Source organism: Ipomoea nil, unplaced genomic scaffold (assembly GCF_001879475.1).
Source record: "Ipomoea nil cultivar Tokyo-kokei standard unplaced genomic scaffold, Asagao_1.1 scaffold1298, whole genome shotgun sequence".
Classification (NCBI taxonomy): domain Eukaryota; kingdom Viridiplantae; phylum Streptophyta; class Magnoliopsida; order Solanales; family Convolvulaceae; genus Ipomoea; species Ipomoea nil.
This window is the reverse complement of record NW_017617726.1, coordinates 249,443-266,759: the sequence shown is the minus strand read 5'-3', so window position 1 is coordinate 266,759 and position 17,317 is coordinate 249,443.

The following is a 17,317-nucleotide window of genomic DNA, read 5'->3' as shown; positions in this document are numbered from 1 at the left end:
TAAACTCTGATTTTCCTCCTTTATCTCCTGATTTCCTTCTAAAAAACGTGTACCACAAATATAATCACTCAAACATCTTGTTAGTAGCAAAAATAACCACAAATAATCAATCACACATAACAATATATATTAAACATATACACGACAATTTCCAATCAAATTAAACGCATTTTGGAAATTAACAAAATTATCACACATTTTCAAAATTTATATTTAGAAACATCTTCATATAATTAGCACACAAATCAGATTCTAAAATATTTTAGAACTAACAAAAATATTAACTTTCAGCTCAGATTTCTAAAATATTTTTATAGCAAAATATATCACATAAACCACATATGCACGAAACACATATATATAATGCAGTAAACATATTAAATTAAATTTTTAGGCAAATTTTTCATGCAAACAAATTAATCAAATAATACAAACATAAACAAAAATTCGCAGATTAAACAACAAATTGAATCATGCAAATTTAAACAAATTGTCAAATAAATCACGAATTGCACATTTCATTAAATTAATTTGCATGGCATATGATTTCACGTTAAATAACACATGCAAATACAAAAATAAATTCCTAACACATATTGCGGTTTTATTGCACAAAAATTTCGAATAAAAATATGCGTATAATCACATAAAACAATTTATTTTGAGCACAAATATCAAAATTAAATGAGAGATTAAGTCCAGTGATACGTAGCTCATTTCGATCATTCCCAACTCGTGCCTTAAGGTAGAAAATCTCGTTTCGCATAAAGGGTTCGTGAGAATATCAGCAACTTGGTTTTCCGTAGGGGTATATTCGATCTTTAGATTCTTCTTTTCAACATGATCCCTTATGAAATGATGTCGAATGTCGATATGTTTGGTTCTTGAGTGAAGCACTGGATTGTGAGTGATAGCGATTGCACTAGTATTATCACAATAAATACTAACGTCATCACAATTTACTCCGTAATCCTTCAATTGTTGCTTGATCCACAAAATTTGCTCACAACAACTTCCTGCAGCAATATATTCGGCCTCGGCGGTACTAGTTGCAATGGAATTTTGCTTTTTGCTGAACCAAGAAACAAGCCTTCCCCCCAAGAACTGGCATATCCCGGAAGTGCTTTTTCTGTCTATTTTGCAACCTGCAAAATCCGCATCTGAAAAACCCGTTAGAGTAAAATCTGTACCTTTTGGATACCACAATCCAACATTGATTGTGCCTTTCAGATATCGTATGATCTTCTTTGTTGCGGTGAGGTGGCTTTCTTTAGGATTTGCTTGGAATCTTGCACACACTCCCACAACATAAGAAATGTCCGGCCTGCTTGCAGTAAGATATAGAAGAGAACCAATCATTCCCCTATATTTTGTTTGATCGACATTCTTTCCATCTTCATCTTTGTCTAGCCTTAATGATGTGCTCATTGGAATTTTGATCGATGATTTTCCATCAAGGCCAAACTTCTTTATCAAGTCGCGGGTGTACTTTGCTTGATTGATGAATATTCCTTCTTTTAGTTGTTTGACTTGTAAGCCCAAGAAGTAATTCAATTCACCCATCATGCGCATTTCAAATTTATTCTGCATAAGCTTCGAAAATTTCTCACACAAAGAATTGTTAGTGCTTCCAAAAATAATATCATCAACATAGATTTGCACTAATAAACTATGATCACCATCTTGAATTCTAAATAGAGTTTTGTCAACAAGGCCTTTGGTGAATCCACAGCTTATCAAGAACATTGACAAAGTATCATACCAAGCTCTAGGTGCTTGTTTCAACCCATACAATGCCTTTTTAAGTTTGTAGACTTTATCACCTTCGCCTTTTACCTCAAAACCTGGCGGTTGTTCGACATAAACTTCTTCTTCGAGTAGACCATTCAAGAATGCGCTTTTCACGTCCATTTGATAAACGGTGAAATCTTTGTATGCGGCGTAGGCTAGGAAAATTCTGATTGCTTCAAGTCGGGCTACCGGTGCAAAAGTTTCATCAAAATCTATTCATTCTTCTTGAGAGTATCCTTTTGCAACGAGCCTTGCTTTATTCCTAACAATCACGCCTTCTTCGTTTGCTTTGTTCCGGAAGATCCATTTGGTTCCTACAACATTGTGGTTTGCCGGTCTTGGAACAAGTTCCCAAACATCATTTCTTTTGAATTGATCGAGCTCTTCTTACATAGCATCTATCCAATTCGGATCAATAAGAGCTTCGTCCACTTCTTTTGGTTCAATTTGTGATAGATAACACGTGAACAATGCTTCCATGGTAGATGATCTTGTTTTCACGCCTTCATGAATATTCCCAATAATTAATTCTGGAGGGTGATTTTTGAGCCATCTTAAATCTGGTTCAAATGGGTGCATGGTACTGGGTGGATCCATTTGTTGTGTACTGGCAGTATTGGTTCGAATTTCCTCAATTAATTCATTTTGGAATTGATTACCAACTTCGCCTGTAACTTGATCACTAACTGGATCACCAACTTCAACCTGTACTGCATCTCCATTTTCACGTGCGGCTTCACCTCCAAAATTATTATTAAAAGAATTTCCAACTTCTTCTGGATGAGGGATGGGATTTTCTAGAGAATTAATTTCCAACTCATCCATTCCCTGCAAAACATCATCTATACACGTATCATTAGTATCATAAAAATCAATATGACACTTGTTACCATTTTGTGCAATTTCTTCGTCCAGAGGGCCATTATTGATCTGTGATTTTTCATCGAACACAATGTGTATGGATTCTTCAACTACCATTGTTCTTTTATTCAGAACTCTGAACGCCTTGCTGGTAGTCGAATATCCTAGAAAAATTCCTTCATCTGCACGCTCATCAAAAGCTTTTAGATGCAATTTATCATTAATATGAATAAAACATTTGCATCCAAAAATATGAAAATAACCAATATTTGGTTTTCTCCCTTTATATAGCTCATATGGCATCTTCTTGTACTGCTTATGGATCATGCTTCGATTTTGCGTGTAGCAAGCAGTGTTGATAGCTTCCGCCCAATATCGTTTCGGGAGACCGGCTGCACTAATCATCACTCGTGCTGCTTCTTTGAGCGTCCGGTTTCTTCTTTCGGCAACACCATTTTGTTGCGGTGTTCTTGCGGCAGATAATTGATGAGAAATTCCATGTGAATTGCAAAATGCTTGTATAACTCCATTCACGAACTCGGTTCCATGATCCGTTCGTATTTTTGATATTTGCAAATCTTTCTCATTTTGTAGTTGCTTCAACAACTTCGGTAGAACTTGCTCAACTTCAGTTTTCTTCTTGAGAAACACGGTCCAAGTGTACCTGGAAAAATCATCAACAACAACGAGAGTATATTTCTTACCACTTACACTTATTGAATCAACCGGTCCAAATAAGTCCATGTGTAGTAAGCTTAGCGGTTTTGACGTTGACTCGTGTGTCTTTGATTTGAATGATGACTTGATTTGCTTTCCGCGTTGGCATACATCACACACTTGGTCCTTCTTGAAGATAATATCTGGCAAGCCTTCAACTAGATTCTTCTTCGCAAGTTGATTGATAGTCTTGAAGTTTAAGTGGTTGAGCTTTCTGTGCCACTCCCAATTTGCTTCATTCGAATTTCTGGCCATTAAGCACACTGAACCTTTGCTTGTACTCCAATCAACAACATACATGTTCTTTCGTCTTTTTCCAGAGAGTACAACTTCATTTGTGAGCTCATTTTTGATTAGGCAATTATCCTTACAAAATTCTACAAGATCGCCTTTATCACAAAATTGACTAGTGCTCAACAAATTGAATTTCAAGCCTTCAACGAATGAAACATCTTCAATCTTTAATCCATTTTTCTTGATCGTGCCAACTCCTTTTGTAATTCCATAATTTTGATTTCCTCCGAATATAACTTTTGGTCCATCGATTTCTTTGAAATTCACTAGATATGATTTATTTCTAGTCATGTGGCGTGAGCAACCACTACCGATGTACCAAACATTCTGCAAAAAAGATTAATTAACTTTAGGTACCCATACTTGCTTGGGTCCTTTATTATTAGTGATTTTTGGTAACCAAACCCACCTTGATCCTATTGAATTAAGATGAGGCGGTTTGTAACCATTTGTAACACGATAATCATAACTCACTTTTGAAAACATTTTTTGCGCCGAATTTTGAAAAACATTTTTATATTTTGTCACATCGGAAGAGGATTGTTGCTTTGGTTTATAAAAAACATTACATCTATTACACAACCAATCCTTTTGAGTGGGATAAAATCTCCCAACTCTATTTCTAGAAAAGCTTCCCTCTTTTCTATGAAATCTTTTTACACTTGAATCTTTGGCATATATTTGCTTGAAGAATTTTTGTTGCTTTGCCGTAGTGTAGATTTGTTTCGGCCTTTCAACATTCAACTTTGCTTTTGTTTGATAGTCAAGTCCTTGTCTCATCGTGTTATTCTCACTTTTAACAAATTTTACCACTTGAACTTTATTATTTAAAGTAGCAGTAGAATTAGTCAGATTTTGAGGGGTTTGAGAACTTGGGGAGTCATAACCGATTCCGGTTCTATCTCCTGATGGCTTTTGCATGGTCACCATCTTATCCATTATTTTGGACGAGTTAGTGAACGTAGCAATGGTTGCCCGAAGGTTATGTTCTCTAACCTCTCTAGCTTTACACTCTTCTTGAAGATGAATATTTTCATTCTTCAATTTACTCACTTCAAGTAAAGCATCTTGCAATTTTTTATTCATATCTTCTTTTTCAAGAATTAGAATATTATTGCGCTCCTTGAGTTAAGAATGAGTGAGCATAATCTGTTGACATTCTCGCATTAGACTGTCAATCGATTCACGAGAAAAAGAAGATTTAACAGAATTAAAAGAATTAGATGTTACCTCTTCTTCCTCTGCTTCAAGAGCCATAAAACAATCTTCACTTGTACTCAACTCAATTGACTTGCATACTAGCGCCGCATCATCATCCGAACACGAGCTTTCATCGCTTGATGATGATTTCTCCGAATCATCATTTTCGTTTGGTTCGTTGCTAACGAGAGCTTTTCTTTTGTCGCGCTTGAACCTTTTGCTTACGGATTTGTTCGGCGTAGATTCAACATTTTTGCCTTGATACTTGCTAACGATCGGATATGGACAATTTATTTTAAAATGTCCGGGTTTGCGGCAATTGTAGCATAAATCCTTGTTTTCTTCGACTTTTGCTTCTTGTGTCATGCAAGAGACGAATTTCCCACGAGCATAATTTTTTTTGTCTCTTTTTCGCATAAACCTTCTAAATTTTTTAACAAAAAGAGCAAACTGTTCGTCAGTCATAAAATCAACATTATTTTCTACTGACCTGGAGGTTGACGGTTGTTCGGCCATTAGAGCAGAATTTCGAGCTTCATTAACATCATCATCTTTGGCCTTCATTTCTAACTCATACGCTTTTAGATCACTAAATAATTTGTCTATTGACAACATTCTTAGATCTCGGTGATCGCGCATAGCCGTAACCTTCATATCCCATGCAGATGGTAAGCCTCGTAGGATTTTGAGATTAATTTCTTTTTGCCTAATATTTTTGGGAAGATCATTAATCTCTCCAAGAACGTTGATCATTTGAGCTTCCATGTCTACAACACTTTCATTTGAGAGCATTTTGAAATCTTCAAACTTCTTCATGGCGATTGTGAGCTTATTGTCTTTTTCTTGTTCATCTCCTTCGCCAATCTTGATGAGAGTTTCCCATAATTCTTTAGCAGTAGCACACTTTCGGATCTTCAGAAATATTGTATCATCCACGGGTTTGAATAGAATATCCTTGGCAACATTGTCAAGATTATTCTGTGTTCTATCATCCGATGTCCATTCTGGTTTAGGCTTTTGTACGTACTGTGGAGCATCCGGGATATAACAAACGCCGTATTGACTTTTAATATTTCGATAGGGCCAGTGGAAATAACTTCCCACATTTCATCGTGTAAAACAATAAGTGTACCTGCATACGAACTTTCCAATCATCAAATTTATCAAGTGAGAATAATAGATTTTGAGCTAAATCTTTCTTCATCATCATCACGAGAGATACGAAAGATTAATCCAATCACACACTTTGTAGAATGGATTAGCCTAGCAGTCAGAAACAGTTAACCCAATTGAGCTACGTGTTTTGATACCAAAGGTTGGTATTTGTCGAAAGACAAGCTGACTCAAATATGCTACAGGTTTTGATACCAATTGTTGGTCCCAAAAGAGGTAAAGTGAAAGTCTAGGGGGGGGGGGGGGGGGGGGGGTGAATAGACTTTCAAACTTTTTCGCACAGCACAACAATTGCTAAGACACAGAGAAACCAAAACTCTTAACTAGATTGTTAGAGTATGGTACGCAGCGAAAATAAATAAAGATAAAGTGTGTGTGAGATTGTGTGAGTATATCTCGTGTGAAGCAAGTAAAGAGCAGTAAGTAAAGAAAGCAGTAAAGAACACAAGACAATTATAGTGGTTCAGAGGTGGTGTAATCCTCCTACTCCACTTGCTCTTATCTCCAAGAGCAATTCACTATATCCACCGCTTCTTGGTTCCAAGATACAATGAATTCCGTGATCTAGTGCTTTGATCACCAAGCCCGCACTAATCATGCCCAGTGACACCACACTGCTGCTTCGGGTTTCACGTCTCCGCGCTACTATCCCAGGATTTCACGACTCCGCATTACTTTCCCCCCGTCTTCCACACTCCAGAAGAAACGTATCCCGTGATCTAGTGCTTTGATCACAAAGCCCGCACTAATCACTCCCAGTGCTTCCGACACTACTGCTTTGGATCTCACAGCTCCGTGTGACAATCCAGGATTTCACAACTCCATGCTACTTTCCTCCCTTTTCTTGTTTTTCTCCAAAACAAGTTTTGTCTTGCTTCCAACTTCGAGACTCTATAGTTGATCTTCAATGATGCGTTTAGTCTCTTTGATGAAGATGAAACACTCTTTGAAAGATTTCTCTTGAACGCTCTGAGTGTTTTCTCTCTTTGAAAATATCAAGTAAAGCACTTGATTTTTATGCTCTGTTTAGCCCTATTTTAGAACTCTCTGAATATTTCTCTTTGAAGCTCTCTGAGTTCTTTTTCTTTTCTCACTTCTCACTTGATGATTTCTTTTGGTATGCTCTGTACCAAATGAGATTTTAGCTCTTTGTATTCTTTGCTCTCTTATGCTCTATTTCGTATGTTTTGCTGTATCTTCAAGTCTTCATATCTTCATCCTTATATAGCTAGTAATGAGAATCTGCCAGTTGGAAAGAGACGATCTCATTTTTGAAATCTTGTATCTTTTGTCAGAGATCTTATCTTATCTTCTGGCAAATTGTCAGAATAGATAAGGTAGCCGTTGGTAGAGCTTCAACTTCATGCAAATGAGTCCCCAAACTTCATCTGATATTCCTCTGGTTTTCTCACGTTTCTTGGGAATATCTGGGTCGGGAATATCTGGGTCTCAGTTTCGTGTAGAATGGCTTCTCTGATCAGCTCTGAAGTGGTTCTTGGGATTTAAATACTTCAAAAATATTCTTCAATTTAATCACATCCTAGTTAGACTAGTATTTTTCTTTCTGAGAAATTCTTCACTGTAAGTTTTCTCATTTTCTTCATCTAGGTGTTCTGATATTTCAAACTGGCTTTGGGTGTTCTGATATTTCAAACTGGCTTTGAACTTCCTCCCAAATTGAAATTTATCCTTTGTAATTGACACCCAATTACAATTGACTTATTATTGGCACCCAATTTGAATTTCTCCATTGTAATTGGCACCCAATTGACTTTCACTTGTAATTAGCACCCAAACTTCTCCTGGTGCTTCAATTGCTTCCCAATTTGAATTATTTGACTTTGACTTCGAAATTGACACCCAATTGCAATTGACTTATTATTGGCACCCAATTTGAATTTCTCCATTGTAATTGACTTATTATTGGCACCCAATTTGAATTTCTCCATTGTAATTGGCACCCAAACTTCTCCTGGTGCTTCAATTACTTCCCAATTTGCAGACTTCTCCTGGTAATTGATTCCCATGTGAAACTAGCTCCCAATTTCAATTGCTCGGAAATCGGCGGCTCTCAATTCCTTTGAATTGGCTCCCAAGTGCAATTGAGAATTTGCAGACTTCTCCTGGTAATTGATTCCCATGTGAAACTAGCTCCCAATTTCAATTGCTCGGAAATCGGCGGCTCTCAATTCCTTTGAATTGGCTCCCAAGTGCAATTGAGAATCGGCGGCTCCTAATTCCTTTGAATTGGCTCCCAAGTGCAATTGCTTCTCAATTGCCACCCAAGTGAGTGAAATTGCTCCCCAATTTCCACTTGTAATTGACGCCCAAAGCCAAACTTGTGAAATTGCTCCCCAATTTCCATTTGTAATTGAGGCCCAAAGCCAAACTAGCGCCCAACTCCATCAGATTTAATTAATTTTGGCTTCTCAATCTTCCAATCTTAATTTTCTTTCACGAAAATTCATCTGGGATATCTTATTGAGTAGTAGCGACGTGAAACTCATATCATTCGTCTTCTTCTATTTGTCATTTTCTCCAGTAGTATATGCTAAAGACGGTTCACTACAATCAATTGCCGTCTTTTCACGGTTTAGAAACTGAGGATGCCCTTACCTTCATCAGGGATTTCTACGGGGTAGTCCAAAACTTTCCGTTCAATGAGCTGACGCAGGATGAATTGAGAATGAGGTGTTTCCTGTACACCTTGAAAGATGCAGCAAAGACATGGTTCATGTCTCTCATACCGGGGTCCCTCCGGACATGGCCGGAGGTGTACAATAAATTCATAGGTAAGTTCTACTCCCATGCTAAAACTTCTGAATTAAGAAGAAAAATTGTAACTTTCTCGCAAGCTGAAGGCGAACCGTTCCATGAGGCATGAGAAAGGTTCAAAATGTTGCTCATTCAATGCCCCCACCATGGCTACCCATTAGAGTTGTAAAATCAAAATTTTTATGATGGCTTGACCCAAACCAGCCAATCAATAGTTGATAATGCGGCTAGAGGTGCCATGGGAGAAAAAACTGCGGAGGAGACCTTAGCATTGTATGAGATGCTAGGAGCAAACTCCTAACAAAAAAAACATAAGGGGACAGACACCAGGTATGTATGAAGTTAGCTCAAATCCTGATTTGACAACTTATATGTCTGAGTTGACAAAACAAATGATAAGCATGTGTTCTATGATGAGTATGAACCAAAAGAATGCAGCCATGATTGAAGGAAATGACAATTTTGAGCAGGCCAATGCAATGAACCGTTTTAATCAAAGGCCTTGAAATGACCCATATTCTAATTCTTATAATCCGGGTTGGAAAAATCACCCTAATTTTTCTTGGAGTAATAACCAAAATAATTTTCAACCAACTGCTCCACCTCAACCAAAAAAAACATCTTGGGATGATTCTTTGGATAATTTCATACAGGTTTGCACTAGACAACATGAAGCAAATGATCGACAATTCCAGCGGCAGCAAGAAACAAATGGTCAATGCTTCCAACGAACACAGGCATCACGTGCCAAAAATGAGGCATCACTTGCAAGAAATGAGGTTTCCTTGAGAAAACTAGAAGTACAAGTAGGGCAAATTGCAGAAGCTTTACAAGGCCATGTGCTAAGTAAGTTACCTAGTCAACTTGAAGAAGCTAAGGTTATGACTACTTTAAGAAGTGGTAAAGTTTTTGAAAACAGTGTTAAAGAAAATACCACTTCTAAACCGGCTGAAATAGTTGATAACTTGCATGTTGATGATGATGTTAAAAAGGATGAACCCAAATTGCATAAATATGATAATCCTTATGTGCCACCTAAGCCTTATGTTCCCCTAGTTCCATTTCGTGGTAGATTGCAAAATTCAAACTTTGATAAATCATTTTCTGAAATTTATGATTTGTTGTCAAAAGTACATGTGAATTTGCCTTTGTTAGACATGATTAAAAATATTCCTGCCTATGCTAAGTTTTTGAAAGAACTGAACACTAGAAAGTGTAGGTATGAACATAATGAAAAAGTTTTTATGTCTAAAACTGTAAGTGTTGTTTTGCAAACTGACTTGCCCCCAAAATTAGAAGACCCTGGTAGTTTCATAATAACTATTACAGTAGGGAATTCTAAGAAAGAAAAGGCAATGCTTGATTTAAGGTCGAGCATTAACTTGATGCCATATTCTGTCTACTTGCAATTGGGTCTGGATAAATTGAAATTTACTACAATGTCCCTCTGTTAGATATTCTAGGGGCATTGCAGAAGATGTTTTGATCCAAGTTGATAAATTAATAATTCCTGCTGATTTTGTTATTTTAGACATAAATAAAAAGTGTAATCATGAGCAGGAGATGCCTATTTTGCTTGGCCGACCCTTCATGGCCACAACAAAAACAATGATTGATGTCCAAAATGGAAAATTAACAATGAATGTCCTTGATGAAACTGTTGAATTTTCAATTCTGAAATCAATGCAATTTCCTGAAAACAATAATAACCATTGTTTTGTTGTAGATGTTTTAGATTCAATAGTTTCTGCTGAGTTTTTAGATGAATATCGGTTGAAGGTCGAAGAAACTGAGGCTGATGAAGTGGAACTCGGCCAAAGCCCTATAGAAGAGGGGAGTGGTGAAGGAGGTTCGGTTACAGGCTGTTTGGAGCAAATCAAAGAAAAACACCATACCTCAATTGAAGCTGAACTTCCACCCAAGCTGGAATTGAAACCTCACCCTAATTCTTTAAAATATGTTTTCTTAGGTCCAAAGAATACTTATCCAGTAATAATTGCCTCCAACCTTTCACATGAAAAAGAAAAAAGTCTGCTAGAGGTCTTTAAAAAATATATAAGTGCAATTGGTTGGACAGTAGGGGATATTAAAGGAATAAGTCCAACGGTTTGTATGCACCGGATCCTTCTTGAAGAATGAGCAACTCCTGTCCGTCAACCTCAACGCAGGTTAAACCCAAATATGATGGAGGTTGTACGTGCAAAAGTTCTAAAGTTGTTGGACTCAGGTATTATTTACCTTATTTCAGACAGTAAATGGGTAATTCCAGTTCATGTAGTGTCAAAAAAATCTGGAATAACTGTGGTTACTAATGAAAAAATGAATTAATCCCAACTAGAACAGTAACTGGGTGGTGCATGTGCATAGATTACAAAAAATTAAATGCCGCCACTAAAAAAGATCATTTTCCTTTGCCCTTTATTGACCAAATGTTAGAAAGATTAGCTGGGCATGCTTATTACTGTTTTCTTTATAGCTTTCAAGGTTATTTTTAGATTCCTATTGCACCTGAAGATCAAGAAAAAACGGCATTTACATGCCCTTTTGGCACCTTTGCTTATCGCAGAATGTCATTTGGGTTATGTAATGCACCTGTGACCTTTCAAAGGTGTACGATGTCAATATTTTCTTATATGATTCAAAGATAAGTTAAAGAGTTTATGGATGATTTTTCTCTGTTTGGTGATTCTTTTGATGATTCCCTTGCTCATTCATCTTATGTTCTTGAAAGATGTGTTAAAATGAACTTAACCTTGAGTTGGGAAAAAAGTAATTTCATGGTTAAAGAATGCATTGTTCTGGGGCATCTAATTTCTAACAGGGTGATAGAGGTTGATAAGGATAAAATTGATGTTATTTGTAAATTACCTCCCCCTATTAGGACTCTATTTATGTATTTGAGTCTACTTATGATTCCCAATCCCAGTCTCCCTCTGTCTCCTCTTGTATATATACTTAGGCCATGTACTCTTGTTATTCATCACTGTTAATACAATCAATTACAGTTATCATATGGTATCAGCTAGCTAGGGTTTTTTATCCAATGGCCGACGGATTTGTCAATTCCTTTGAACATACCGTTTCTAATGCCCCTCTCTCATTGGTTGTTTCAACCGTAACCACATTCTCCATGGCTCATCACTTCATCAGTGTCAAATTGACTCATCGGAACTGTGACACCCCGTAATCCAAATTCAATTAAGGGATTAATTAAGTAATTAATCCTTATCAAATTGATAATTTAATTCCTTAAATTCAATAGTCGGGGACTAGCAATTGACTAGTCAACCCAAAAGTCAAGTGTTGTACCTAAAGCTTTGTGAGTGGTTCCCCTGTTCCCTTACACCTCTTCATTTTAGTAAGGGCAATAAAGACATTTCACCCTATGTTAGAATTGCAAAGCTAACCTAGAGGGCACTCCTCATTCTTTCCCCTTACACTTCCTAAACTTGAGCTCCTCCTTCTCTCTAAAAGTTAGATAGCTTTTCTTCCAAGCCAAGTTGAAGCTTTACCAAATCCTCAAAGTTTGTCTTCAAGATTCCACCTTTCCTACCTTTGAGCATCTAGGAGGGTAAGATCTATGTTTATCTTGTGTTTTTAGTGTTTTCTAAGGTGTCTTTCCTTAAAGATAGAATCTTTATGATCTTTTGGTGTGTTCTTGAAGTGGGTGTGGAAGGTGAACCCTATTAGGAGCTTGGTGAAGTGTTAAGTGAAGGTTTTTGTCTACAAGAGGTAACCCATACTCTACAAAATCTATTTTGTTTACCTATATGATGATTTATTGGATTCTACCTATGATTTTGCTATGACATGTGAGTGTTGATGCATTGTCTTGTGAAAATGCATATCTAGAGCTTGTTATTAGGGTTCATGTATGCCATTGCTTAGCTATTCCTTTGATTCAAGTCATTTTGTTGTATTTGGTGAGATTTGGTATGTTTTGGACTTGAATTTGAGCTTGGAGTTGAAAATCCCCGAAAGGATTATTTGTAGTACAGGATGTGTACCCGCGGGCGGAACGGCGGGCAGAGCTCCACCTGCCGCCCCACCCGCGGGGTACATGGCCGGTGGGTGTTGGTACCCGCGGGCGGAACCACGGGTGGAGGTCCACCCGTGGGCCCACCCGCGGGGTACGTTATGTGGTTGGTTGGGAATTTGTTCCCCGTGATTCTTTTGACTCAGTATTTGGTCTTTTGACTTCCCAATGTTCTTTTGTGGAACTATTTGAGCGTTTTCTTGATGTTTCGTATGTCTAGAACTATATGGTAGGAATTCATGTAGGTTTTGGTGTCTTGAATCGTGCTATGTGTTCAACATTGTGATTCGTTGAACCTTGGTGAGTCTTGTGTGTTCTTCGGAACTATGTTTGGTTTACCCATTTGGTAAGCATGCTAGTTCGGTGTTTAAATGCTAGCGTGTGTATTGTTTGTCATTTCCAATTGGTTGATGATGACCTGTGTTAATCATCGTTGTTATTGGGCTGTGATCCATTCCTTGTTGAGTATGGTTTCATATCTTTGTTGTGATCCGTTGATTGATTCCTGTTGTGGTGTGGTGTGTGTGGCTGTACCTGGATTGCACAATTAATGGTATGGGACATTAGTCACCAAGGTACAGCAGTGGTCCTCATGGTGGCCATGACGTGATTATGGAGTTTGTGACCTGTGTGCCGGGTTCACGTATTTCTTGGGAGGCATGTGTAGCCAAGGCATGTGTTGCCATGTGTGTGATTGGTACCCTCGTGTACTATGAAATTGGTGGTTTTGTTGGCAGTCGTTGGCGGATGGGGACGACGGTCCTCGGAGAGAAAAGGTTGGACTTGGTTGTACAGGGGTCCTAGAGGTAATGGTTGGAACAAGACACAAGGTTGGGGGTAGCCATAAGGTTGGGACCGGGCATAAGAAAGGCATATCAATTCGTGATGGGTGATGTCACGAAGGCTTGTGTAGCCGTTGTTGTGTATTTCTCTATTTGTGACATGTGTTGTCACAAAGGCATGTGTCGCCAATGGTTGTGTCCTTATTCTCTTCTGTTATGCATGTCGGGTGTTAATCCACTGTGTGATGGTAGATTATGCCTTGAGCCGTTCTTATGAGTTGTTATTGCTTCTTGGTGTCTTGGGATGTGTTCCCTTATCTTTTGCGAGTGTAAGAGTCTTGTGTTTGACTTCTACTCTTGGATTTGAACTTATATATACTATATTCTGTTTCGCAAATGATTTTGTACATATAAACTATCTACATATGTTATTTCACATGTATTGGTGGGTTACCAGCATCATTCGCTGACCGAGTGTCGTCCCATATCTTATATGTTTCTTTCAGGTGCTGAGTAGACGAGAGTGTGGTCTAGAACCTGTTAGCTTAGATCTCTTTATTTTGAGACGTTGTGGCCTGTGTGCCAATGTTAGATATTAGTACTCCTGTTTCTGAATGAATTTAGATTGTGGATTTATGCAGATGTTTCGCCTATGCGTTCACTTTTGAGTGGGCGTGGCATAGCACCCTTTATTTCCTATTCATATATTCCCTGTTTAGTCTTCCGCTGTGTATGATGTTATGACTAGTTATCTGCATGTCTAAGGCTTAATTTAGCATGGAAATTAGGGGGTGTTACATGAACTTCTTATTTTAGAGGTCTCAAGTTGTTCCTTTTCTCATTGGACATGACCTAATGGGTTTCATCGACGGAACCAATCCCTGCCCGTCGGCCACGATCCCGTCCGGCGAAGAAGGAGTGCTGCCTCTGCCGAATCCCGCCTATCACCCATGTGTTCATTAGGATCAGGGGCTTCTCTCCATGCTCATGTCATCGTTGGCTATCGGACATCACACCAGTCATGCAGTGCGGACTGCCGTTACCACCGCATTTCCCTCATCGTCTTGGTCTCGCTCGTTGAACCTTCTCGGGCAACTTCAGACGCTGCAACAAGGTGATGCCTCCGTCACTGATTATATCAGCCGGACACAGGTTCTCATTGAAGACCTAACTCTCGCCGACCGACACCTTCCACTTGAAGAACAAAAACTTTACGTATTCCGAGATTTGCGGCCTAAATTTCAGAGACTTGTATCTTCTCCCAATGTCCGAGGAACATCGGTAACGCATCATGAACTCTCGGATCTCCTTGACGCCGAGGAGTTCATCACCGGCAGTGGGGGTTCGTCGTCGGCATCTTTCTCTGTCCAGAAAACCGGGCAGTAGTAATGCGGCAAGGGTGTCAAGTCACGTGGCGGCGGGCGCGACTCTGGGCAATCCGGCGAGCAATCTGGGTAGTCTCGTGATGGTGGTCGCGGACGTCGCAGGAATGGTGGTCGTGGTCATGGTGGTAGGAACGACAATCAACAACCTAAGTGTCAACTTTGTGGGATCCTAGGGCACACTGCGCATACATGTTACAAACGGTATGAAAAGGATCCACAAGCTAATATGGTTTTTCAAGGAACTCCTTCAGATCACTCACTAGACTCTCTGTAACACCCCCTAATTTCCATGCTAATTTAAGCCTTAAACATGCAGATAACTAATCAAAACATCAAATACAGCGGAAGACTGAAAGAGGATTATATAAACTGGAAAGGAAAGGGTGCTATGCCACGCTGACCCAGAGGTGAACGCACAGGCCAACATCTGCATGATTCATAATCTAAAATCCATACATAACCAAAGTACTAAAGTCTATCCTTGGCACACATGCCATAACAACAAAAGACATTGAAACTACACTAGCAGGTTCTAGACCGCGCTCACGTCTACACATCACCTGAAAGAAACACATAAAAGATGGGACGACGCCCGGTCAGCGAATAATGCTGGTAACCCACCAATACATGTGAAATATCATACATAGATAGGATATACGTATGTAAAGTCATTTTCGAAATGGAATATACATATATATGTTCAAAACCAAGAGTAGAAGTCAACACAAGACTCTAAGCACTCACAACAAGATAAGGGAACACATCCCAAGACCACACGAGATACAACGACTCACAAGAACGGCTTAAGGTATAATCTACCATCACACAGTAGATTAACACCCGACATGCATAACACAAGAGAATAAGAACACAACCAATGACAACACATGCCTTTGTGACTACACAGGTCACAAGAAGATATACTCACAACAACGGCTACATAAGCCTTCGTGACATCACTCATCACGAATTGATATGTCTTCCTTATGCCAGGTTCCAACGTTATGGCTACCCCCAACCTTATGTCTAGTTCCAACCATTACCTCCAGGACCCCTGTACTTCTGAGTCCAACTTTTTCCCTCTTGGGACCGTCGTCCCCCACCATCAAGACCACCAATTCATAGTACACAAGGCACCGATCACACACACGGCGACACACGCCTCCCAAGAAATACGTGAACCCGACACACAGGTCACGAACTCCATAATCACGTCATGGCCACCACGAGGATCACTGTCGTACCTTGGTGACTAGTGTCCCATACCACTAATCGTGCAATCCGGGTACAGCCACACACACCACACCACAACAGGAATCAATCAACCGATCACAACGAAGATACGAAACCATACTCAATCAAGGAATGGATCACAGTCCAACAACAACAACGATGAATAACACAGGTCATCATCAATGATAGGAAAATGCAAACAACACACACGCTAGAATTTAAACACCGAACTAGCATGCCTATCAAACGGGTAAACCAAACGTAGTTCCGAAGAACACACAAGACTCATCACGGTTCAACGAAACACAATATTGAACACTTAGCACGATTCAAGACGCCAACACCTACATGGATTCTTACAATATAGTTCTAGACATACGAAACATCAAGAAGACGCTCAAATAGTTCCACAAAAGAACAACGGGAAGTCCAAAGACCAAATACCGAGTCAAAAGAATCACGGGGAACAAATCCCCGCACAACCAACATATGTACCCCGCGGGTGGGCCCACGGGTGGACCCCCACCCGTGGTTCCGCCCGCGGGAACACCACACCAAACCACCTTGTACCCCGCGGGTGGGGCGGTGGGTGGACCCCTACCCGCCGTTCCGCCCGCGGGTACATACCTGTACACCAAAATAATCCCTTCGGGGATTTTCAACACCAAACTCAAATTCAAGTCCAAAACATGCCAAATCTCACCAAATACAACAAAATGACTTGAATCAAAGGAATAGCCAAGCAATGTCATACATGAACCCTAATAACAAGCTCTAGGTATGCATTTTCACAAGACAATGCATAAACACTCACATTTCATAGCAAAACACATGTAGAATCCAAGAAAATCATCATATAGGTAAGAAAAATAGATTTTGTAGAGCATGGGTTACCTGTTGTAGATAAAAACCTTTCACTTAACACTTCACCAAGCTCCTACTAAGGCTCACCTTCCAAACCCACTTCAAGAACACACCAAAAGATCATAAAGATTCTATCTTTAAGAAAAGACACCTTAGAAAACACTAGAAACACAAGATGAACATAGATCTTACCCTCCTAGGTGCTC